The sequence below is a fragment of the Phymastichus coffea genome, unplaced genomic scaffold (genome assembly GCF_024137745.1).
Source record: "Phymastichus coffea isolate CEN01 unplaced genomic scaffold, Cenicafe_Pcof_1.1 PCOF00002, whole genome shotgun sequence".
In the NCBI taxonomy this organism is placed as follows: Eukaryota; Metazoa; Arthropoda; class Insecta; order Hymenoptera; family Eulophidae; genus Phymastichus; species Phymastichus coffea.
Window position 1 is genome coordinate 12,465,626 of NW_026706813.1, and position 25,009 is coordinate 12,490,634.

A 25,009-nucleotide genomic window follows, 5' to 3' on the forward strand; every position below is an offset into this window, starting at 1 on the left:
TCATTTATTGGCCCTCAGTCCTCCTCCCTCCACTCGTTTTTTCGTTTAGGACTCGAGAGGCGTGGCTTTTCAGAAAATCGCGTGCTACTAACGTGCCCGTTTGCATCCTCCTCTTCTAACTCTTCTCCATGCCAATCGGCCTCGGCGCCCCTGTGGCTCTCCGATCCGCATGTGAAGTCACCCGAGGTAAAACCCCCTTTCGAGAGTGATAGCCTCGGAAAAACTTGTCTTTCGATCTGTATTAATAGCGTAGTGGCCATGGGTCCGCACATTTGCGCCCACGCACACATAGAAGGTATCAGGGAGGGAAAAAAGAACAAACGGCACCGCGAGTATCAGTGCTGCATTCATCTAAAAATTGCTTAATCATTTCGATAAAAAACTTTCTTTTGACAACTACGTTTGAATTTTCATTTTCTCAAATACACGGCTTACAAAACTACGCATAAAATTAAGCTAATGAACATCATTCATTACACGGCAAATTATTGCTAAACACACTCGTTCTGTCACTCGGTTCGGTCGTAAATATCTCACTTTCGAAACGCTAGAACGGTTTACAGATGTCGCATAATAACTCGGACGTGCCTAACTTCGAGATTAGGGCAATTAAGATCATCGGGCGGTGGACGAGCAAACAGTCGAAAACAATAAAACCAAAGCGTGTTCTCACCATGTCGGCATAACGAAATGTTAAAATGTGAAAGACAACTGGACTACTTATTTCCTCCATGTGTCTAGCAACGGCCCGTCGGCAGGTATGCTTGCCATATGCGATCATCTGCCTTTTACCAACACAGTTATTTTTTCGTCGTTCTAAACAATATGCTACTCCATGCTCTATAGCGAGAACATCCAGTTGAGGAGTAAATTGATAAATCATTGTTGCCACCGTTAATAAAACAGGAACAGAAGTGTAAAATTATAAGGGGATGTAAGTAGTGAAACCTAAAAAATACACTAGTGTAAACGAGCAGTTATCGTATGCCCTTACTCTTCGTTAATCTCCCGTAGTATGGCTATTCATTCTAGCCTAGTTCTGTCTCTCTTTTTTTAGTTACGTCTCTCTCTCTCTCTCTCTTTCTCTCTCTCTCTCTCTTTCTGTCTCTTTCTATCTTTTACTCTGTCTTATTCAACGCAAGTAATTTTTTCTCGTTGAGAACGCTATGCTACTCCTGCTAGCTAACGATTTCGTTCTCGCTCTCGTTTTCTTTCATTAAAACAAACGATCAGTCTCTTCTATAGCATATATACAATATTATACACACATTGTAATTATACTATATATGTTGCTTATTCATTCAGTAAATCATGTGACGAGGGCAAGCAGTACGCTTGCTCTTCGTCTGCCCTTCTTCTCTCTCTCCCTCTTATCGCTCGGCATGGCGACGTGGTCAGCGTTCGGCGCATATATTTATTGCGCCTAACCACTGGCCTTTATGTTTTTCCAGCCGCCGAAGATTGCCGAGCAAGATTGAGAGCGCCCGAAGAAACAAGAGCGCAGCGACTATGAGGTAGAGAGAGACAGAGAGAGAGAGAGAGAGACAGAGAGAGAGAGAGTGAGAAAGAGAGAGAGAGAGAAAGAGAGTATTAGGCCTATGCAGGGATTGGCAGGCGCGCAACGCGTGACTGATAAGCGACGCGTCGCGTGCCGCCTAACTAATAGGTCAAGGTAGGGAGAGGAGCGAGCGCCGCAGAGCGACTGCAAGAGGCGCGCAAGAATTAGTGCGTGAGAGAGTCGCAGCCGAGCCTTACTAGAGTGAGGTAGTTCCCGAAAGAAAGTTGAGGAGAGAAGTTGGAAGTAGCAGCGCAATGAGAGAAGAAGTACACGAGCAGCAGTGACCAGACCAGGGCGAGCCGAGGCAACGTGTGGAGGCAACATCTGCAGCAGGGTATTCAGTGTCGCCCTCGCCGCCATGCACGGCATGACTTCCAGGGGATTCACCACGGGCTATGCCGAGGAAGACATCCAGCCAGCGGCCAGGTCAACTCCCCGTTGCCGGCTCATCGCCAAGGACAAAGGTCAGGTTATCTCTCTCCCCCGGTGTTTCTCTCTCTCATGGTGATGCGCGGCCGCGTAGGAACGATAGGTAGCCAGGCGATCACTTGCCGGCTACGCTCATCGTAATGCGGTAGAGAGGTTTCAACGTATTTTTTCCTTTGTAAGGAGGTAAATGGCCAAGGCGATTTAGTCGCCTGGCCATTCGTCCTCCCGCGTTAGTTTAAGTTGTTCTGTATATGTGCGCGTGATGTAAACGTTATTGTAACTGATTTTGTATTTGTTTGTCTGAATAGATTTAAGTTGAACGTTCCAAGCAAAGAAAATTATTTATTCGTTCGACCTATCCTCTCGTTCCCCGATTGTTAAAGAGCGAAAGTGCCTCTCTTACTCTCCCCTTAATAAATTAGTGACGTCAGTGCCGAATAAGGCGCTGCCCCCGTTACAATCAATATAATTTGTTTCTTAAGGTATTTAAATGTTATACAAAAATGAGCAAAACCGAAAATCGTGTGTAAATCAACATCTTCCGTCATTGCAAGTAACTGATCTCTTATTAGCTGTAAATAACTATTCCCGTTAACGTTTTCTTCAAAAAAATAAGGACCGATCAAATAACTATTGATGATTACACACCAAACCATCAGGCTCCAACGCCTCTGGTGATTCACAGTTCTGTGCCGATGAGGATTTTCATTCGATCAATAGTGGCAATTATGCCTACTAAGTTCTTCGTCACTTTGGAATTTAGCCTCATCAGAAAAAAGGACATAGTTGAAAAAAATTGGATCATTCTTTATCATCTGCAAGGCCCATTGGCATAACGCAATTCGCTGTTGGAAATGTGCAGGTTGTAACTCCTGGACCAAAGTAATATGATAAGCATGATATTTTAGGATTCTGAGAATTCTTAAAACTGTTCTTCTTGCTATACCATGCCCTCTTTCAATTCGGCGACTACTGGTATGAGGATCAAGGTGAATGATTGCAAGAACAACCAGAACACGTACATCATTCGCGTCATACACGTGACGCTGCGTTGCCTAACCAAACGTCCACGACGAGCTCTCTGAGTTATGTGACTTATTTATCTATGATCTGGGTGTTGTTGGTTAGGAAAGCGTTCAGCGTAAAGTCTAGCTGCAGCACGATAATTATTATGACTAGTCCCTAAAACCAATAATATATCCATAATCTTATTCGGCTGATAGTCAGGCATTTTTAGAGGTTTCAATCACTCAAACAAAATTAAGATCACGTAATTTCAATCGGAACTTGCAAGACTGATGGAAATAGAAAATTTGAAAAATTACTCAAATTTCATGATTAATTTCCTTTTAATGATTTTCCAAAAATTGGAACGTAAAGGAATTGAAGTTAATTTGTTTTTGTTAAGTTGAAGAATGTTTCATATATTTGTAGTATGATGTTGCATTAGTAATTTTTTGCAATGAATATTTAATTTACATGTAACATAATTCTGATTTTATGTAAGTACAAAATACAAATAATAACTTTAAGATTATCATCTGAATTTTGGAATGGTGACGTCAGAACATGACAATAAATATCTACATAATTCTTTAATGAGAAAAACATAAAAACGAAAGCTTAGTCTATAACCGAACATGAAGGCGGAATGACCTTGAACATAACCTGAAAGTTCAAAGGCAAGGTCATACAGATATGTACCCTTGAGAGTTAAAGAAACTTGTTTGAAGAGTTTACGCTTAACCTTAGGCGTCCCAGACAATTCGGGCCGGAAAAATGACCTGTACATGGCCTTGGGGTTCATGCGGATCCCACACATATTATCTTATATAAACGTAGAATTTCCCGCTCTTCCGAATCCGGGGTCAAAAATAGGGGTTCCTATTTAAAAAAACAAAATTGACCTTCAAATGACCTTGAACATGACCTTAGAGGTCAAAGGCAAGGTCACAGGGATATGTCCCCCTCAAAGTTGGGCAACTTTCATCTGAACTATCTTTCGCTAACCCTCATAGTTCCCGAGAAAATCGACTGGGTCATTTAAAATGGCCCAGCCTGTATATAAGACGTTTTAAACAAATGAAAAGCGAAAGATTGAACTATACATAACTTTTATTTTAGTGTCTAAGAGTAACGATTTTCAATATGTTCAAATATGTCTTTGTAAGAGTTTACGCGTCTAGTAGATAGAATTAATAGGAAATGCTTTAATTACCTGTGCGTATTAACCCATTAACGTCCAAAATGTTAAAATTTCTTGCACGTTTTCAAAGTGATTTTTTCCTATGTAATTGGCATTGAAAAAATTCTTGAACCACATATTCTGATGTAAAATTGCATGCTCTTTCAGAATCCGTTGCCAGAATCATGATAAAACTCACAGAAAAAGAGATATACTCGATTGAAACATAAAAAACACCTAAATTTTCGAAAAAAAAAATTTTTAGGATTTTTTTTCGAAGTGTTACGGTGAAGATATCACCTTACGACCGTGATCAAAGGTGATCATGGGATTTGAAGTTTAACAGGGAATTTTTTTGTTTACCTTGAACCATCGCTTCTTTACAAAATGGCGGAAAAAACGAATTTTTTTTTTTCAATCTTCATCAACTTTTTTTTCAAAATCTATGGTCTTTAGAAAAAAATTCATAAAAATAAAAATGCCTTAGAATCGCTCGAGGAACATTCTCAAATTTTTTCAGAATTTTTTGAGACAATTTTTGATTTTCCGGGAAACTTGGGAAATGGAATTTTCAAAAATGTCTCCAAAAATTCTGAAAAAATTTTAAGATGTTTCTCGAGTGATTCTAAGACATTTTTGTTCTTATGAATTTTTTTCTAAAGTCCATAGATTTCGAGAAAAAAATTGATAAAGTTGAAAAAATAAAAATTCGTTTTTTCCGCCATTTTGTAAAGAAGCGATGGTTCAAGGTAAACAAAAAAATTCCCTGTTAAACTTCAAATCCCATGATCACCTTTGATCACGGTCGCAAGGTGATATCTTCACCGTAACACTTCGAAAAAAAATCCTAAAAATGTTTTTTTTCGAAAATTTAGGTGTTTTTTATGTTTCAATCGAGCATATCTCTTTTCCTGTGAGTTTTATCATGATTCTGGCAACGGATTCTGAAAGAGCATGCAATTTTACATCAGAATATGTGGTTCAAGAATTTTTTCAATGCCAATTACATAAGAAAAAATCACTTTGAAAACGTGCAAGAAATTTTGACATTTTGGACGTTAATGGGTTAATGGACGTTTCAACGATAATAAAATTTATCATCACATGTATACTTTATTTTAAAAATCTAAAGATTTTTTTTAATAAAATTTTCGACATATCAGTGATATAAATATTTGAGAATTAAGTTATAAAGTTGCTGTAAAAATAAAAAGTGCTAGTTAATAGTTTATATACCAAAAATACGGGAATACTTGCACATACATTTACTCAGAAGCATAATTGCAAGAGAGCAAAAAATAGGCAAGTTGTATAGATTACTAAAAAAGAAAAATTATACAATGCGTGTTCAGCAATAACACTACCCGACATGAAACTTGCTCATTAGATGAGACTAGATACTTCCAGTAGATTTTGGGTCGCTGTACAAATAATAATAAAATACATTACATCAATTTTTTAAACGACTAACTTTATTTTCCAGCTTTAACAGAATTGCTATAACAGTAAACTTCCAATTGCGATATCTTGGACAGAAGAAAAGATATTTGAAACTCAATTAAAGAGTTTATAGGGTAAGAGTACTCTTTTAAGATAGTGCACTCAGTTTTCCAAAAAAAATTTATTCAAAATGTGATTGCACCTCAAAACAGCAAAATATAGTATTTTTTGCACTTTTAGGTTAGAGTATTTAAAAAACTTGATGTGATAAAGTAATTCTAAGGTCAGATTTGAATTCAACGGTCTAAATTTTTCACGTCGGGCTATGTAATAGACATCGTAATAAAAAAATAATAAAATGTGTCATTATTTCAACAATAAAATGTATGATTTATGACTTTCACAGTAAAGATATTATGTTACATCTTGAAAATATAATTCTTTAATAATAATACGACAATTATTGTTAATATAAAGCTCAATATTTTTTAACTGCGATGTTACAAGAAGTGCAAGTTTTTATTTCAATGTAGTTGCTATTTCTACAGAAATGTAAAAATGTCGGTGCAAAACATATTTGAAACTATGATCGACAGGTATTGAGTAATAAGTAAATTTTTATTTTTCTATAAAGTGCTTCTTTAAAGCTTTGCCATTTTTAGGTTATTTGAAGCATTGATTTTAATCATGTTCACTGAGCGATCTATGTCTTCATGTCCTTATATATTCTGATTAATAAGCAAAATAATTCTATGCCTAAGAAAATTGAATTGTTAAATTCAAAAATAAATCGTAAAATTACAATAATCCAGCAAGTTATGATACGTATCAATTTAGATGACCACCGTTTTAAGTTGCTCCCCTTAGTGTTACAGCATATTGTACATATCCACCAAGTGATTGACTGTTCTTTAACTCTAATTATTTTATTACATAATTACCAAACAATTTTTTCTTAAAAAACTATTTGAGATGAACCCCATGATATAATTTTCATTTAATATTTTTAATTTAAATTGTATATATTGAGTATAAAATACTTTATCGATAATCTTTATATTCCGTGTCAATTTTTTTTGATATAGTTTATTGTTAACATTGATTAACCATTTGTTTATTTTGTGAACAATTTAATTACACTGTTACATCTCACAGTATCTTTACAGATTTTTATTTCTTAACACTAAGCATACATTTTCAAATTTCAAATTAACAAATTTATCCATACGTCAGCTAGAAACTAACGAGCATGGCTCTCCGGATGAAGTTATTGAATGCACCGCAACTCTGTATTCAGCAAACTAAAAAAATGCCACGTAAACAAATACCAACTAAATTGTAATAACGACCTCAAAAGATACTGCGAAATAATCAGAGTAGATCCTATATAAGAGCAGTATTGTAATGTAAGAGAACAGTCCTTTATTATAACTTCTTACACGCCGGTCTGACAATTTGGCGATTTACTTATACGAGGGGTGTTCAAAAAGTAAGATGACTTTTCAACTTTCGCGAGCTACGTACATTCAAGTTTTTAATTTTTGTTGTTGTTGTGTTAATATATTCGCCACGATCATATATTCATAGTTTCAACTATATAGCACCTGTTGTTTTTCTGGCAGAGCCGTCAGAGGTAGAAAATAAAATCCATTGCTCTAAAGCTTTTAAAATATTGATAATTACATACGGTGAGTCTATGCTGAGTATGAAAAATGTGTATAAGTGGTAGAAGCTGTTCCAAGAAGGCCGAGAGAATGTCGAAGACGAACTTCGCTCTGGATGTGATGTTCCAGCATATCAACAACAGATGAAAACGTTGAAGCAGTGAAAGAAATTGTTTTAAAAAATCGTCGAATCACTATCAGAGAAGTTACAGATGTGTTGGTATATAGATTAGCTCATGCCATAACATTATTTCGGATGTTTTGGGCATGATACGTGTGTCAGCGAAATTCGTTCCAAAATTGCTTACTTTCCATCAAAAGAACTGTCGCATGACCATTGCTCAAGAGATGTTCAATGAAGTCAATGATGTTCAATGATCATGATATGCTCAAAAGAGTCATAACTGGTGATGAATCGTGGGTGTATGATTATGTGATATCGAAACTAAAGTCCAATCTTCCCAATGGAAGACCCCAGAAGAGCCAACACTCAAAAAATACGCCAACTTCGATCAAATGTCAAGGTTTTGCTCACTGTTTTCTTTGATTATCGTGGCGTAGTATATCAAGAGTTCTTACCACAATGTCGTACGGTCAATAAAGAGTATTACCTTGAAGTTATGTGCCGTTTGCGAGAAGCGATATGAAAAAAATTTCCGGAATTGTGGGAAAACAAATCATAGATTTAGCATCACGATAATGCACCTGCTCACTCATCATTGCTTGTGTCGAACTTTTCGGCCAAAAACAAAACCACAGGCACCATATTCACTGGATATGGCCCCCTGAGACTTTTTCCTGTTCCCAAAACTCAAGAAACCCATGAAAGGATGGAGGTTTGGAATGATTGAGGAGATAAAGAAAAAATTGCTGGAAGAACTCAAGGCTATACCAGAAAGTTCTTACGAGAAGGGCTTCGAGGATTGGAAAAAACGTTGGTTGTATATTATATCTGATTTACTTTGAAGAGGACAACATAAATATTGATAAATAAATAAATATTTTTTCATAAAAATAAAAATTCACCTTACTTTTTGAACACACCTTGTATCTTCAGGCAAGAAGAAGAAAGAGGCTAAATTGTTGCTTATTGTTAGTATAATAAATTTTTTCTTTTTTTTTCTTTTCAAATTAAATTTACAATCTGTCTATAACAATAAGTAAATGATGTTATTACAATTTCAATAATCAGTTACAATATTACATGAAGGTACTTCATCAATGATGTATACCAATGCGTTAATTCTATGCTTTTTTATTTTTGTACTAAATTGTGTTTTATGTTTCTTAAATCTTGAAGTTGTTGGTGTTATGGCCATTAGTTCCTTTGCAAGGGGATTTGAATAGTCGGGTATTCTGGTGGTAGATCTGCTGGATTGTTCTATTATTTTTTCTTTTATAGTCGTTATGTTGATATTTTTCCTTATATAATTCATTTGTTATGAACCGTGGTGTATCAGTGATATATCTTAGTGATTTGTTTTGGAATCTTTCGACGATATTAGTATTTGTCTTAGGTTAGTAGTAGTATCTCAGAGTTGTATACCATATATCCATACTGTTTTTATTATAAATTTTTATGAAATAGTTTATTTTTAATTGATAATTTAGATTTTTTTCCTATAGCCAATAATATTTTTTCATTTGTCGATTTAGTTTTTTACGTTTAGTCCAAATATGGTTTCTCGCCGTCAGTCGTCGGTCCAGGTGCATACCAAGAAATTTTGCTGTGTCTCTTTGTGAAATTAATTATTTATTCATGTGTACCTGTGGGCAAGAACCCCTGTTTTAGGTATAGGTTACTTGTATTGATTTCGTTTTATTAAGGGGTCTACCCACTACTCGCCCTCAAAAAAAATGCCTACTTTTGGGAATTTTTTTAAAACATATTGTGAACCATATTGATATAAATATTGTTAGGTGTGATAAATAATGTCTAAAACTGTATAAAAAATTTTTTTTAATCCATTTTATTTAAATTTTGTGAACAAAAACCATGGCTGAACGTAAGTCCTAAAAAATAAGCGAGGTGAACGGTACCACCATTTTCTGAAGAACGGCTCGTCTGAAACAGAAAAATCGAACTTTTTTAGATTCAGTATGAAAATAGCTAGGTTTGCGAGCTATATTTACAAATATTTAGCAACAAATAACAAAATCGCTGCCAAAAAATCACAAATATAAAAAAAAAAAACACTGATTTTTTCGCTGTTTTTTGAGGTTAAGATGTATTAAAAGTATAATATTGTAATGTAAAATAGCTTGCAAACCTCGGCTTTTATATGTAGAATACGTGTTTTAAATTTCAAGAGGATCGGTCGAGTAGTTTTGCTTAAAATGGTGGTACCACCTTTGAAAACGTTGTTTTGAGAAAAACGCGTTTAAAGTTTTTTTTAATGAAAAATTCTTTAAAAATCTTACCTAAACTCAATCTGCGATACCAGCACCGTACATTTCATCTTCTTCTTGTTCAAATTCTTCATTCTCTGCTAATCTAGCTTTCTTTCGTGCTGACCTGGACTCTTTAGAAGATTGACTACTCCTGCGGTTCGTCGTTGAGATGCGCGTTTTGTCGCTCTTGTTCGCGTAACTTTTTGCGATAGGACCGATACGGACGTTCATTACGTCCAAAATTTTAAGCAATGACTTGTTCCCTTCGTTAAAAATACATGCTGCTGTTTTGCAAGCAATCTCAACGACTTGTTTTCCATGGAATATGTGTTTAGGTGCCATAGTCCATACAGTTGTGTTGAAACTTTCGTTGTTGTTCCACGTGTTACCATCTAAACACCTTTCAAGTAATTCCGTCTTGGTCAAATCTTCGTAGATGGGCTTCAGCACTTCTTGGACTTCGTCAGCGAGAGCAGGTGGATGTGTGTACTGCTCTTTAGCTGCTTTTGCTTTAAGGTACTTACACCACTCGATCGAACAGTACGAGTGCTGCGGCTTGGCGTCAGTTGAAATCTTGTGATAAAAGCCAGCCCAAATCTCTTTACGCATCCCTTCAACAGAATTTACATTTCTACGTACAGCTAAACCGTAATTTGTTGACAATTCCTTCATTAGTTTTACTGTCAAAGTTTGAGTTTTAACTCCAGGAACTTTCTTTTGAGCGGATGGCTTTGATGGCGTTTTCTTTGCTGCGACTTTTTTTGGAGTACGTTTTTTCGGTGTGTCCTCTGAGTCCTTCGTGGTTTCTGCTTGTTTGACTGCTTTTCTCTTTTGAATGAGAGCCTTTCTTGCCTCATTAGCACGTTTAAAAACCCTTTTTGCAACGTGTAAAACGCACTCCAATTTTTTAACTTCAAAATCTTCACCGTAGGGCTCACTCTCGAGCAACCATTTGAATGTTTTGGTATCTCCGTCTCCAATATAATAACCATAGCGAACTGCAAATCTTTCTATTGATCGGAAAAACATTTCGACAATACCTCTCATTTCCATTTTGCCAGAAGATCCCTCGTGATTTGATGAACACTCAGGCTCGTGTTTTTCGTACCAGGCAGCGTACTCCAGAGTGTGCTCTTTTCCTTTCCACAATTGGCATCCTTTACAGTAACTTGATTTTATAATGACGTCTACAGCTTTTCCAGTGAACTTAAGAATGAGAGATATTATGCCAATTAAAGAAGTGAAACCTCTTTTTGCCCAAGAGCCGTCACCAGAAATAGATAAAACATCTTCGGGAAGTCCTTTTTCTTTTTGTATCTTTTGTTCTTCGGCAACAGCTTTGCGAGTCACTAGGGTGAAAACAGCGTCCATTGCCATGAGAATCTTATCAAGGATACTATAATAAGCTTTCGAACGCAGTCCTATGCCTAGTTCCATCAGATTACAAAATTTATTTATACCTGTTAGTCCAATTCCAAGTAACCGAAAAATAAATACTAAGCGATGATTCACTTCATAGCCATTTCCAATTTTGGGACAAGAATTGATATACTTTTCTCCGCACTTTTCACAAGCTACACACAATTGGAAACCTAGTCCATGCTGAGCATATTTCGTAAATTTAACTGCTCCGTTACACACTTTACACTTTAAATATTCTTGTAACATACAAAAAACTGCAGCAAAACTTATAAACACGTAACCAGACGTGGGATCTTCGTGTATGTCTAAGGTGGCATCTTTTGAATTTTTGAGTTTTTCAGCTGATTTACTTGCATGGTCAGTTCCGGTTTCGTCGGAGAATTGATTTCCGCGAAATTGTTGTTTTTTCTTCCCCGTCAAACCTACACAAACTCGGTTTGTTCTGCTCCCTTTCGGCATGATGCTGGTCGTACGAGATCACAGACAAAACTGACTGTCGAAATATATATAAGAACAGCACTAGAGCTGGCTTATTTCCCTCCAAAAACTATATAGTAACACTTAAATTCAAAGAAAAAAGGTCGAAAACATAGTCGAAAAAGAGAATATACGATTTACTTCAGGTAGCAGCAGCATTTATTGTCTAAGAGATTTAGCCGGCAGAAGGGGCGGGCAAGCGCGTGCAGCTGGCGTAGCGCGCTCAGGTAGGCGCGCCGAGGTAGTGATGTACAGGTCACAAAAATATATAGTTACACTGCTCGGATCTTTATAAAATTTTGACACAATATTCTTACATACATATATATTCGAAAAATGTAAAAAAAAAAAATCGATTTTTCAAAAGTCGAGTAGTGGGTAGACCCCTTAATTATTATCCTCTATTTATTGAACCATTTCAGAGCTGTATTCAGGTATTTCTGCACAATGTAATAAAAGTGGCTGTAATTTGATTAACATGTGATATTAATATAAGTGTTGTGATGGTAAACGTCTTATTAGCGCTAACGGCCCAACCATGCGGCTGCCCGCGAGGGCAGCACCTACCGGTTGGGGAAAATGTGACGAGGGAATTCGGCACGCGACGGGACGGAACGCGCGCGTATGAAAATGAGGTAGTCGAGGATCAGCTATCGATATCGCCTGAGAGGAGTCGAAGATTAGCACCCGGTCGCTAAGCTGTGCAAGGTGGAATAGTTGATAGTTCCCGAGCTTTCCCGAGTGCCGAGACGAGCTGATCCAAGCCAGCAGGAGCCGTACCTGATACTGAACACTACGAGTGCGTGCAAGAGTGTGCAAGTGAGGAGTTTCACCATAGAGGGCGAATCCGTGAACGCAAGTTTTCTCGTCGCATACAAAAAAAGCAATAGATTTTGCCGAAACTCAATTGTGAGCTACATTCTCTCGTGTTGCCGTACAACTGTTAATAAGGTAAGCTGGTCAGCTTAATTTCGCGATCGCGACAGAATTGCTGAATAACTAAATTCTCGTACTCGCTAGAAAACGTGCATGTATTATCTCGGCAAACAAAGAGCGGCGAGCGATCCGACTCCGCATGTTATTGTCGCGCGCGCGTCTTGTAAACATAAACACTCGGGCCGAATACAGTATACAGTTTAGAGGAAATAAACGATCTCGCATGTGATATTGATTAGAATTTCATCGTATTTATTTCAATAGTAGATAGTTGGTTGACTGATACCCGTTCCATCCTGCTCTCCGGTTTTCGTGTTTGAACGTATAGATAATAACGCGCGCTCTTCGATATCATCGTGTGCATTAAATTAAATAAACGGTATTAACCCCGTTACATGGCGCCCAACGTAAAAGAACCTAATGCTAGTGCGTGGTTCTAAACATTGACCTTGCGCTCAGTCAACCAGCGACTTAGGTGGCAATCAAAGTGTTGTTGTGCGCACTTTCTATTAAAAGCCACATAGTAAACATAACCTCTCTGTTAGTTAGCTTGCGAAGGCCCGCCGCGACGATAAACTGTAAACAGTCGCTGTAAGCGCGTACGAGTGCGACCGAACGACTCTTAACTAAGCGTAAACACCAATAAGTTTTGAAAGTCGCCGCAATAAATATTGTACCCGTTGGCCCGGGGAAAACTAACACCGGGAACATTCAAACAAAAGAAATTCAAATCGATAATTTTATTTGATATCGTGTTGCCTTAACGTAAATGTAATTTTTAAATATTGTGAGCTGCGGTTATTGATGATTACGCACACAGACGCTCGTTATAATATTTTCGATACTAATCAACACAGCCACGCAAACAAACAGTTAGTGCGCCTGATAGGCAGGATCATTATATTGCGTAATAACGAGCAAAGAGCCTTTCGGTAAATACAATAGTGAATACCCTTGGTTGAGCCTATCGTCGGCTAATAAAGTCCAAATTTTCACTTGCTTACCGATTTTAATATAGCACTCGCACTCGCATCACGCGTGAAACAAGCGTGTAAATTTTCGTTAAAATTAGCCGCAACACAACTAATAGATGACAATGGACCGCACTTAAAAAGAGGTAGAAGACAGGGTGTTAACGCTCCAAGACGAGGAAATTAACGAGTACCTCGAACACCTGGAGCTCAAGACAAGCGGGAATAGGCTCTCGAGAGCTGGATGACTGCAAAACTGGTTGTTAGGCGACTACTCTGCGGCGGATTTCGCAGAAGACGACAACCAGCACAGCAATCTGGCAAGAAGGGCAGCCCTACGCTCGGAGCTAATAGTATCCTTATGCGCGGAACACACAGCATCCGAGCAAGAAGGAGAACACCCGCTAGCCCAGCTAATGCAGAGTGCGGAAGTAATATCGCGAATTCAAGAAACAGCGATAAACATCACAAACGTACTGGACGACGGCAAGAGCACGAGCAGTAATAAATATATTACGATAACGGCTAATGATGGTAGCCAATTCCAACTCCCGCCGGCATTCGCTGTGATGATTCAAGATCTCATTTTCCGGTCCAGAAAGAATGAGAAGAAGTTAGAGCTGCTAGACTCATTAAGAGTGAATGTGTCGAGTCTAACGAAGGTATTAGACCAAATCTACAACAACTGCAGCAATGTGAAAAGCCAACTGGACGACCTATCCGCCAGGATGAGCGCATTGGAAAATGCCGAAAACAGAAACGTACAGCAAGACAATGTGAATAATTCCAGCGAAATGCGACACCAAGAGAACACGCGTAGGAGCGTAGCATTCCAGGACCTTCACCTACCATTACGACACCAGGTTACCTCAAAGTACTCCAGCTGGACCCGGACAGAGGCCCACGGGGGCCACCGGCAGGACCCCCCGCCGGACGCTCCCTTTCGGAGAGGGTGGACAGCATTAACTCAGTGGAGTTAATGCTGAAGTAAATAACCACCCACTGAGCACGTGGTCATCTCAGCCGACAACAAACCCTTGGTCGATTACAAGGGATGTTGGTCGCACTGTCCGAGGATGGAAACTCAAGTTTTCAGGAGAGGGCAATGCAAGTATCGACAACTTCCTGTCTAGGCTGGACAACATGAGGAATGGCGCAGGACTCACGGAAGACGAGATGCTCCTAACCGTATCAAAGCTACTCATCGGTCTCGCCCTCACCTGGTACGAGGCGATGAAGGAGGAATGGCTCTCCTACGCTGAGTTCGAGATGGACGCATAAGAGTGGTTTGGGACCAGCGTGCAGCAGCAACAACGTCTAATGGGGTAGATTCAGAGCCGGTATCAGGGCTCCGACAAACCAGTAAATATTTACATCGCTAACATGATGGGCCTGATGAAGCAGTTAAACCCCCCAGATGACGCCTGATAGTCAATTGCACTTGCTGCACGCGAACCTCTCCCGGACATTCAAGGTCAAGCGCGGAGGTCCGAAGTGAACTCCATACGGACCCTAAACGCGCTGGCCACGGCGGAACAGAACAGCTTACACCAGCGAAAGGTAGAACGGGTGGTACCGGACCCTCAGTCAACTCTGTACCCAGAGTTAGCGTACCACCCTCACACCGATGGAAACAAGAGCCGTAAGGGCAAAGTGGCAGCGATGTCCAGTGATAAACCGGAAGTCAGCGACAGGTTGGACCGTATGGAGAAAGTGCTCGAGAAGGTGATGCACCAGGTCGTCTACACGCCAACGCCCTCGGGGGCGACACCTAGTCCGAGCCTAGAGGCAGTTGATGGCGAGAAGAAGGCTCCACTCACCGATATACTGAACCAAGTGCTGCTATCTCTCAAGGAGATATCGGAAGGGATGAAGAATAACTTCGCCGGGAAAAACCTGACCTCAGAGGACCAAACTAAGAAGCTGGAAGCTCCTCGAAAACGGGAGAGAGACTTCTCCAAGCCACTCAAATGCATCGAGTGTGGATTACTGGGGTACAGCAGAAAGTACTGTCCCCAATGCAACAAGGGAAACGAGGAAAGGAGTGGTTAGGTGGGGTTGACCCCACTTCTTCAACCTCCCAAATAAACCCCGTTAACGAGATCTCGCGGCCTTCGCCAACACAGTCAGCACCGATAGTAGCGAGTGTGTTGAGCGACGAGAGTGAGAACTCCCCTGGTGGCGCCAATGATGAACGTGGCGGTGAAGTGAACGCGGAGAGAAAGGGTAATAACGTTAGTAAAGCCCAAGACTCTAGACCGGCCGAGGTGGTGGCGAATGGATCGCACACGCTCTCGGGGGCGCGGGTAACGGCTGATAAACCGTCAAAGGGTAACCCCAAGGAAACTTCGATCGTCCGAACCAAGGTGGTTCGAACGACAAGTGACGTCACTTTACCACGTAAGAGCACAGTGGCTAGCGCTATGGTGTGCAAAGAGCAAGGCTGTGGAGCCGCCGAATCTGTTTCGCTATATTCCCCGGAACAGGAAACGCACTGGTGGCTACCAGTGAAAATAGGAGACTTCCAGATACGGGCTCTCTATGATCCGGGAGCTTCCACCACAGCAATGGGTAGTAATGCTCTGCAGATAGCGTCTGTACTAGGCGTCAGGTTAGATACCACCCACAAGGGTACGGCAGGACTACCAAATGGTCGTAAGTTGACATCATTGGTCACGCCATGTTGCCGTTCACCGTAGGGGATATGACGATGCCGACGAGAGTAGCTATCCCCCCTACCCTCGTCGATGATTGTATTCTAGGAGTAAACTTTATTAGGTTATTTAGAGCGGTACTTGATCCGGACGACGATACATTACTGATCAAGAAATCTCAAACCAAGATGAAACTAGAGGTAGCTAGTTTGGAGGCTGGTCCGAGATTAGCTACTATCGGACTAGCCGAGGTAACAGCCTCTCAGCAGGCGATATTGCAGAGGACCATCGGCGAGGCCTTATCGCAGGCTCCCGTGGGACTGGGATGTGCAGCAGGCATTGAACACGATATTCGGGTCGGTGATACGATACCACTCAAAACCGAATCTCGACCTATCACTGCCTTTACCGTGCCCGAACTAGGACATTTCCAGTTCGTACGAATGCCATTCGGTCCCTCGTACGCCGACGCCACTTTCCAACGGTTAATAGATAGCGTGATAGGACCTGAGCTTGGCGATTTCGCCTTCGTCTATTTGGATGATATCATAGTAGTATCGTCCAAATTCGAAGATCACCTACAACATCTTAAAACCGTATTAGATAGGTTATATCGAGCCGGACTCTCGATTAAGTGAGAGAAGAACGTCTTCTACAAGCCCGAGGCCACATACCTTGGTTTATTGATTATTCACGAGGGAACCAAGGCGACGAGCATTCCGCCTACTGCGAGCGATGCGACGACAGGCGGAAGCGGGCACGCCGTTATTACGGATAACGCTATCCGGAATGATAGCGCGACAACTTCGAGCCAACCTCGTCACGTCTCTTCCGATCCTTCCGATAAGATCCTGATAACCGCCCTTCCAACTAACACAGCAAAGCGCCCGCGAGGGAGACCTCGCAAGAACGCGCTAACCACCCAGACTACACCGTCACAGAATCCACGTGTTCCCCCTCGTATCGTGGGGAAAAGGAAGAGGGGTTGACCGCCGAGAACACCGACCGTGGATGCATGAGGCCCTGCGAACGAAGGACCTGGGAGACCGACGCAAAGGACCCCACCTTCAATCCCGGCGACGAAGGCCCTGGGCAGCCGATCAGGCGCCCACCTTCGATACCCAAGGAAAGGGTTAAGGATTCTGACACACGGGATTCTGTTACAGGATGAAGATCATCTTCGAGCAATTCGAAGAAGCGGCAGCCGCCCTCATTAGGCTGGACTTAGGTCCCGCCGTCGAGGGAGTCGTGCACGCCACCCTACACCTCCTCGGAGAGAAGTAGGAGAAAGAAGAGCAAACACGGATGCTAGCCGATGCTTCCGTAGCTCGCTTTCGGTTGTTGGTCGTTGCTGCTCTTCACATGCTCTTCGAAAATGTCGCGTGTCTCATCCGTGGAGATCCTTGTCAGGATTCTCACACGCTTCGGTACCGAAATTCAATGTTGACCGGACGGGACCTAGACACAAAATATCAAGATCTCAAACCAATACATCTCGAACATTGGATGTGTATCTGGAAACGTAAATGTCCAAGAACCCAACAATACCGCGCCCGAAAGCAAAACTCGCTAATGCGTCGACAAATCAGCAGTACACCTGATTCGATAGTCCAGCTTGAACTGCTCCTCAATACTCTTTCTATGTTACTCTTTATTTGCCCCTTTTGTCTTCGTTCTCCTTACGTTCGTCATATCATTTCCTCATACGTAATCGCTGGCCGCTCCTGGCTTTGGTAATCAATTCGTTCACCGCACCTCGAACAGAGAAAATCGGTATGAAAATTCATACGTACACACTCTTAGCCTGAAATGGTGAACGGATGATGGTGAGAATCAATGAACCAATCGGTGGAGTGTGATTCTTTGTTATAATTTATTGAGAATATATGTAATATTAATAAATATACAGAAAAATAATGACATTAGAATAATGTACTTGTTTAACTGAAGTGCATTTTTGACGAATAGTTACGAGTTTAACGTATATTAGGAGGACTATATATAGGATATAGGATATTTATATGTATATTAGGAGTATAACATATATAGAACTATGTATGCTCTAGCTCCCTTTCTCCTTATGAGTAAAATAAATTTTTGTCAATTTTATTTCGTGATTATTTCGATTCAAAATCGATTGAAATTTGATTCTATCAGTTCAAAACAATTAGTAAACATTATAAATGGTATATTGGGGGTTTTTAAGGTTCGTGGTCATTTGACGTCATATTTTTTAACAGACCTCTCAGAAGACGTTAACTAGTGACATATGTGATAAATTTGATGATTTTCTTGAAAATCTTTGTTTTAAATCCATTGTAACGTTTGAGTCTATCTCGCGTTATCAAAATAATAGTTCGGACTCTATCTGTCGCGTTTGTAATCCCGTTTCCGAGAGTAACAAGAAGTTGACACGTTATATTCTACTAGACATGAAATATCAAAATTTGTCGAGTAGTAAACGCAAAGTATTCTATCTCGATGAACCGTCTTGAAATACAATTCAGCGTAATTGCATCTATCGGGGAGAGGCCCGACAGCGCCGCAACCAATACTCAATCTAAATTCTCAACAATTCATAAATTTGAAGGAAGGAGATCTCGAAGGCTACTTTTTTCTCATAACAGAGATAGTCTTATGAGTTGAGAGCTTAGATATCAAAAGGAGAGGAATTAGCAGGCTAACCACTGAATAAAGAAATTAGTCTCAGGAGATTGCTGAGCCTTTATTTCTAATCAATGCTCGCGCTTCTAAGCAAGGTAGGATAGTGAATCCTCTTGCCGCAGCGAGGAGCGAATTTATACTTGCGAAATCGGCTTCTTTCTACGCTTGGTAGCCCCTACAACGCTATTTTTGAAACAGATACAAGCATTGCACATGTTTTGTCGCAAAATGGCTCGATCGAATTTGCAATTTTATGATTTAAAAAATTAAATATGAAATAACGAGTTTTTTAACATACGTAAATCGTTTCTCGAGGAAAAATTGCCTTTTAGATTTATAAGTAATACAATTTGATAATCAAATGACGCCAATTCTACAATAAATTTTCGGAAAATTTTTACATTAACAAATCGCTTGTGATTAGTAGAACATTATTCAAATTAAAAACGATTAATATAGCTATCCAATTTTGAATAATAATTAAACAACGAATTTGCACTCGCTATCTAACAACGCAATTTTAATTGTTTAAATAAATTATAACTTTTTTATTTGTTGATAATTCAATGAATAATCAGTTACCAAAGTGTCGAATTCTTGCTTCTCTGTTTCAATACGTCGCGGACGTAATCGCATATTCGAATTAACAATATAATTATTTATTGCAAAATAACTAACACTATTAACTTGTAAATTAAATTAAACCAATAAATACAGACTTAAGAATTATAACAACATGAAATTCAAGATCAGCGCATCAAAATTGACTAAAAAAATGCTTTTGTTCATTTGAAAAACTTTATAATTGTCGATTTTCCATTGTAAACAATAAATTTCCCACCGTCGTGATGTCACGCTCCTTATATGGTAATGTTTTCGCTGAGCTGCTCTAACATATTTGCATATATGTGAGAAAAGCGCCTTCGCTCAATTACCGCTTTTCTTTGGTTGTCTCGTGCACGATGGGTTGCTATTTTGCAGAGGGAAAAAAGGGACAAATCAGACTGGACCGTTGCACCATTTTAACGGTTTTTCATGATGTGATATATAAAAATAAGATTAACTTGATTAACTTGCAATGTTAGGAATAAATTAGGCTTGAGATTAATCATCAGTTACACTAGTGAGACCGAGTGCGGTAATTTTAGTTATTTTTAAGATATTGTAGTAATAACTTGATTTTCGCTTTCGTTTTTTCCATAAATTGATCAATATGAGAATCAAGTTACGTTAATTTTTGTCTACAGAGACAACACAAGCAATGAGAGCAAAAAGTTCTTCTAAAGTTAATTCAACGGAAGGTTATTTTTCACCAAAAGGTTTTTCACCAGGTCCTGAACTCTGAGAGTCGTTACTTCTGATATTGACAGTAAACTGACTGGCTAATTTTGATCACTGGTTATAGAATTTTCAGGTTTAACATCAACAATTTTCTTTGTATCAAAAAAAACAACAAGTGTTTTACATTTATCATTAAGTTTAAAACCAACAATATTATCTATGTTCAACTGCCCACGAACTGTATGCTCCTGTAATCAATCTGTTCTCCCATTATTCACTTCAACTTAAGTCTCTGAATGATTAGTCTTTGTTTGACCTGTTTCTTTACTGAGATATTTTTTAAAACAATTACAGGATTGATTACATAAAAAGGATCAGTTTCATCAAAAGTACCCTATATTTGTTGACATTAAACTGAAAAAATATATCTAAGATATTAGATATGTCAAGTATAAAATGTAAAATAATATGCATAAACTTATTTTTATAATAATTTTTATTTTATCTACATAATAAAAAATAGTACAAAAATAAATAAAAGTAGTAAATTATAAAAATATATATGTAATAACAGATGAATAAAATTATTCAGTTATGCATTTTTATTCCTTTTCATTAAAAAGATTAATTAACTTTTTTCAGGCACAGAATGATAACTTTTTTTTATTATTATATGTGAAACCTGGGAAGGTTGTATTATTAAGTTATAATTGTAAAATTGATAGGTTTTAAATTTTTGTATTCCAAGGATCATTTTATTGAATCTATTTTTGTAAGACAGAAGATCAAATCTATCTTACAATGAGTACTATAAAAATTGTTGATAATTTTGATTATCAAGTTACTATAATGTAACGGTGAAATCCAGTCGTCCCTCTCCAGGTAGCTAGCGCCTGACCGTACAAATTATTTGTTTAATAAAGGGGGATTCGGGAAGCAAAAGAAAACGTTTCCACGACTTAATAATGCGTCGAGCGAAAGCATTAATCATACGCGAACGAACTATCTCGGGATTAGGAGTGATTCTAGGTACAATTATCACAACAACAAAAATCTGAATAGAACAACAACTTTATTAACAATTTTAATAATAAAATAACAAAACTTATTTTGAACAATAAAATAATGCCGCCGTTACATGAAACTCACAAACACAAACGCGCAGCGGATCGGCTGCAGGGCTGCTCACCGAACCGCTGTTTGTTTAATAAAGAAAAAGATATAAAAAAAGAAGATACATTTGAATACAAAAGAAAGAAATAATAACGCCCGAACAAAGTCAATAGACGACTTCGTAGCCGGCAGAGCTGCCGGGCTACGTAGCACTCGATCGGCACCTATTTTTCTCTCTCTCCTCCAGCGAGATACGCACGCAGGTCTGCCGGCGACTCGCTAACTCTCTCGGATTTTCTGTCTCTCTCCCTCTCACTGTCATCTGCTCGTCAGCTCCCTCCAATCGCCGTCGACGCCGTCGCACCTCACGAAAGGAAACAAAAGAAATAGCTGATGAGAGTGTGCTCAACCAGCGCACAATCTTAGCTTAGCTAGGCGCACGGGCATTGGTGAGAACTCGACGGAGAGCAACGGCCGAGCCATGATTCTCACTTACAATAATTATAATAATAAATTTATATTTCGAAGAATTATAAAACGTATTTATAAGCCTTAACTAAGATCGATGAGGAAGGGATGAGAGATGAAGAATATATATATATATATAATTATACAGGGTGTCCCATTTTAATTTACCACCCCCTAAAACAGGTTAATAATTTGCTCTGAGAACAAAATGTTTCAAATAAAATTTGTTGGGTTCGAAGGGGGGCATCTTTTGGCTATTTCAGCTGCGACCTTGAACATGACCTTCAAGGTCATTTGAAAGTCAAGACCAAATTTTCTTATGAAATGTGCATATTTTATGGCGGATTCGGATTCTACTAAAAAAGAAAAACACTTTTTGTATGAATCATTTTTTGAAAAAATCCCAAATTTTTGTTGTAAACGGCTTTAAAAAAGTAGAAAAAATCACTAGATATCTCTACCTTAAACTGAGGTTACAATTTTTCCCACAGTTAAGAATAATTTTGATGAATGTTACTAGATTCAATGAGGGACATACTGTAGTGACCTTCACCACGAACTTGCTTAAGAGCCATCAATGTCATTTGAAGGTCATCAAGATTTTTTGAAGGTCAAATGTTTATTTACAGGTAACCATTATATTTTATCCGAGGAATTAGAATATTAGAATTAGAATATTTTTCTCGTAAATGCTTTATTTCTCGCTAAAAGACATTTTTTTGCTTCGTTATCGTTCTATTGGTAAGGCTTGTAAATTCTTACAGCTCCTCAAAGCTTCTCATCATTAGGTTTTCATTGACTTTCTGAATTTCAGATTAAATAAAAATTAAATTATTAATTTAAGATTAAATATTCCCTAAAAAATCTACCTACAACAGATAATGGCTGACTACACGCCAGTAGAGATAGTTAACATGATCAAGATTCTGGGAGAATGTCACGACAATTACAAGGCTGCAGCGAGGCTGTACGCTGAAAGGTATCCGGACGCTCGTCATCCTACTAGGAGGAATATTAAACTTCTAACGATAAGAGCTTAAGGAGGTAACTTAAGAAGGAAGAGGCGACGGACGGGCCCAAGAGAGCGTATTGCGCTTGGGGTTCGTGCTGTAATTGCCGAGGATCCTCATATTTCGACGCGACAAATTCAGCGAATGCATGGAGTACCCAGATCAACAGTTTCCCGTGTATTGCGTCATTTTAGATTTCATCCATATCACTTGCACCTTACACATGCCATTGAGCCTGGTGATCCTGCCAGGTGACTTAGATTCTATCAATGGGCGTGTAATAGTGTCGGCCAATAATGCCGATATCTTCACTACTATTACCAATTATTTAAAGGGGGAAGGTAAGGGAGGCGGTGTGTCGCTCCAGACAAAGCAGGAAGGAGAACAGCGGGCAAAAGAATTTCACACACACAATCCGCTAACACACGTTTATTATAAACGCACTACCACGAGTGCCGACGAGAACACAAATCACTTATTACTATTAACAACACGCGCACTTATTCTAAACGAGATGACCGGCACATTAGCGCCATGCCACCTCGTTAACCGGCTCAAACAATTACTTGAATTTACACACTGCCGAAAACTACGCCGGCTCGGGAAAGCCTGGCGTAGCGACGCGAACCGTGAGAAACGCCGAGGAAAGACAGAGATATAGAGAGAGAGGAATCGGTGACCTGACCAAATTGGTGGACGTCGCTGTTGCTGGCAGCTTTAAAGGTGTCCCACCGGCGGCTAGTCTGGAAAACTCCTCGCTGCTGCGTGGCCGGCGACCTGGCAGAAAAGGCTGTCGGGTTCTGCCTCGGTGACGGCTTCTTGCAGGGCAACTGCTGCGTCGCTGGCAGAGGAAGTCCCGTCCGGCCGATCTGCTGAGGAATGCTGACTTCTTCCGGACGAAGGGCAGGCAGCGATGGTCACCAGCTAACTCTCGACTAATTGCTGTCGCGCGCGTCGCGTCACTCTCTCTAGTGCGTGCGAGCCGGCTTCTCACGCTTTCTCCCACCACTCGCCTAATCGGCGGCACGCGGCAATGCCCGTCGCGACAAGTGCCGCGCGCCAAGCCCAATACTCAAACTATTGCTTTTCTCTCTCTCTCTCTCTCTCTCTCTCGCACTCTCAATACTCGAGCGCGTCGTCGCGTCCACGGCCTCTCCTTCCACCGCTCTCGTGCGTAGCTGAAAAATAAAGGGGCAGGCATCAGGCACGTGGTAAAAACGTGCGCTTGATGCCGGCCGTGCGCCTTTGCCTATGAAGGAGAGGGGGGATAAGCGCACGGTGCAGGCCATGACCGGCCTACACCGTCACAGGCGGAAACACGAATGCGCATAGATCCATTTTTCTTTGATCGGACTCTCTTTACAGACGAGGCAAAGCTCGACAATATGGGAGGAGTTAATCTTCATAACGTGCATTATTATGCAGAAGAAAATCAACATTGGCAGCGAGATCACCGTACACAAAGACGGTGGTCAATTAATGTTTGGGCGGGCATAGTTGGGAAATACGTTGTGGGTCCAATTTTTTATGACCGTAATTTAAACGGCGAGCTTTATTTAGATATTCTCGAGAACCAAATTCCACCTCTTCTAGAAAACATTCCGCTAGAAATAAGGCGAGATATGTGGTTCCAGCAAGATGGTGCTCCCGCTCATCGTCGACTACTTGTCAGGAGATTTCTGAACGCGACATACCCAAATAGTTGGATTGGAATTGGTAGTCCAATCTGTGAATTTCCTGCGCGATCGCCAGATTTGACCCCATTGGACTTCTTTCTGTGGGGGGCCGTGAAGCAGAGAGTTTACGCGGAAGCCCCGACGACGGCACAAAATATGATGGAGAGAATTGTTGCAGCATTCCAGGCGTTAACCCCACAAACATTAATAGATGTCCAAAAAAGTTTTCGGCAGAGAATACAAATGTGCATTCAACAAAATGGGCAATTGATAGAGCACTTGAGACATTGAAATTTCCGTGACTAGCTGAACGAAGGGGTCTTGCCTTAAGTGGTTGGACGTGAAGGTCTTGCCTTAAGTGATCCAAAGGATACCTCTGTCTTTGTTTGAAGCTAGTAACATTCATCTAAAACATCTTATTTCTAGAACAAATTCTCTTTTCAGTTAAAGGGAGAGCTACCTACCTATTGATGATCAAAAAATGATTCATACAAAAAGTGTTTTTCTTTTTTAGTAGAATCCGAATCCGCCATAAAATATACACATTTCATATGAAAATTTGGTCTTGACTTTCAAATGACCTTGAAGGTCATGTTCAAGGTCGCAGCTGAAATAGCCAAAAGATGCCCCCCTTCGAACCCAACAAATTTTATTTGAAATATTTTTTTCT

The 25,009-nt window shown here is 39.8% G+C and overlaps 1 protein-coding gene across 1 annotated transcript in view; it reads right to left on the minus strand.

Moving 5' to 3' along the window:
* Positions 1-25,009, minus strand: part of LOC131663186 (homeobox protein unc-42-like) — a 914,883-nt gene that overhangs the window by 735,567 nt on the left and 154,307 nt on the right. The window lies entirely within an intron of this gene.